Source organism: Bos taurus, chromosome 9 (assembly GCF_002263795.3).
Source record: "Bos taurus isolate L1 Dominette 01449 registration number 42190680 breed Hereford chromosome 9, ARS-UCD2.0, whole genome shotgun sequence".
Taxonomy (NCBI): Eukaryota; Metazoa; Chordata; class Mammalia; order Artiodactyla; family Bovidae; genus Bos; species Bos taurus.
The window spans coordinates 6,363,254-6,365,696 of NC_037336.1; positions in this window are offsets into that span (position 1 = coordinate 6,363,254).

The window sequence follows — 2,443 nt, forward strand, 5'->3', positions numbered from 1 at the left end:
AAAAATAATTTCAAAGATTAAGTGATAATTATCCCAAAGACAACAAATTACAGAAGCATTACAACATATATAATCCTGCCCTGAAGTGCTTACCAATTAAGATAGACAATACAAACACAATCTGCAAGAAACAGAATAATTAAGTTGGAAGCAAAACTTCCAATTTGCTTTGTCCAGCTGTCCCTCCTGATATGTGATCTTTGATGCAATTACTAATACCCACTTCAATGAAAGTAGATATTGCCTTTCTCAGCCAAAATTTACATTTAATCCACAATTTTCCTATGCAGAAAAGATATTGTGAATTATCTTACAGCATTAGCCTTTCTGAAATTCAATTACATCATGTAAATTCAACCACAGGTGAGGAATTACTGTACAATCATATGGATTATTAATTTACAATTATTTGCAGGGGGAAGGTAAGGAGTGAGTGCTCCCTGGGGCAGAGCATGTGGAGGTTACTCTCCTTCAGGGCAACATCGTTTCTCTAGTTATGATGGGCCTGGACAATTCTGAGAGAATTGAATGCCAAAAGAGCAATGCCACTAATTCCAAGAGAAACTTCCCTGTCTCAAAATTTGGAGTCATATAATGTAGAAATGAAGTTCTGATGCTAGCAGGATGACTGTTAATTCCATGATTACACAAGTTATTATTATTTTTCTCTCATAAAGAAAGCAAAAGGAAGTCAGTCTATGGCAGTTCCTCTGTCTTTCTGCTCAGGTATCCGTAGTGTATGACTTCCCTATCTGAAGTCACCAAGCTGTCGCAAGATGCAAGGAGCAAGATCAGGTAGAATGATAAGGAAAATAAGGAACTTATTAGCTATATCGTACCCCCAATGCCTTTGACTTACATTTCATTCACTACTACAGGCAAAGGAGGCTGCAAAATATATATATATATATATATATATATATATTTTTTTTTTAACAGACACATAGATACATGAAGTAAAATTGGTTCTCTGTGACTAAGGAAGAGGAAGATAATCGGTATTGAGTAGGTAGCCATCTTTCTCTACCATGGAATCAGATTGAATTTACCATCTGCCTTGTTGCATTCTTTTTGGTCCACATAGAAGAAATCAATGGTAATACTTGTAAGCTAAATTTTGAAGAAAGCATTGTAGTAGTTTTATTATACCTTTACCCTTCTCTATTGGTGTCAGTAATATTTAAGTGCCTTTAAAATCAGATTAAACAAAATATAACAGAAGCATTTGTTCTTTGAATATTGTTCAACTGATATTTAAAATCATGCTCATCTGAATTTTTTTTTTTAAAAAGAGAGATCTTGACATTCAAACCTTATATAAGTAGAAATATTTTGTTTGTCCATATTCCAAAATATTTTAGCATTCTACTGCTTTTTGTTTAGGGAATCAGTTCAGCAACCATGCAAAGTTTAGCACCCAAGGCAGATCAAGATGAATGTGGCCATTCTTGTTAAATAGGGCACTGTTTGCTCTATGGAAAAAAGATGTATTACCAGGGTGGAATGATATATATATTTCTGCAACATCTTGTAACCACACTCCATTAGAAATGATTACCAGCACAAATGCTGCATGGTCTGAATTAGGTTCATATTTCTTTAGAGCAGAAGGGCAAGAAAGAGGCCAACTGCCAGGACAGCTTGACCCGGTCTGCAGCTCTGCCTGACCTGTGTCAGGGGAAATCTCAATCAAAGCTGTAACAGCCGCCATGTTAGCCAGGCACTTCTCACACTGTGACTCGTTGTTACAGCACTGGATCTAAAAATAACAACCGTTCATCACTGTCAGTGTATGAAAAATTGAATTTCATCAGAATTTAAAAGAATTGCAGACTAGACTAAAGCCATAGAGTCAAGTCTTGTGACTATAATGTGTTCTTTCTATTGCAGCAAGTTGACAGCCTTCTGACTCCTCTTACCAGAGGGGAAGTGACAGAACAATAGTTTTAAAAATATTTATCCACTCTCATCACAAATGCCTCAATATGCACTCAACAGTATTTTAAGTGTATAATGGTTTAGAATACTTTATCACTTGACAATTGCTCTTTTGACCTTTTGGATTCAACTAACAATGACTGTGTCCTTATATTCTTCTTTCATGAAGAAAAGATTTAGTAAATATCTATAGCTAGATTCTATGTTTCAAACATATTGAAGTCATTAGTTTATGTAGGGATGGAAATTTATTATTAATGAACCCAAATTTTAATCTTAAGAAAGCATAGAACATTTTACAAATGAATCTTCAGTGTGATCAAACTTGACTGATAGCAGTGATGGGGAAAACACAGTAGTTCAAAGGCCTGCATGGAAATTTCTTTGCAATAACGCAGATTCACCAACCTGAGATTTTATTAGCTGGCTATTAGAGTAAATCTGCTTTAATAGAATTAGAAACCAATCAACCTCAATAATAAATATGATTAACATAAATTGTCAA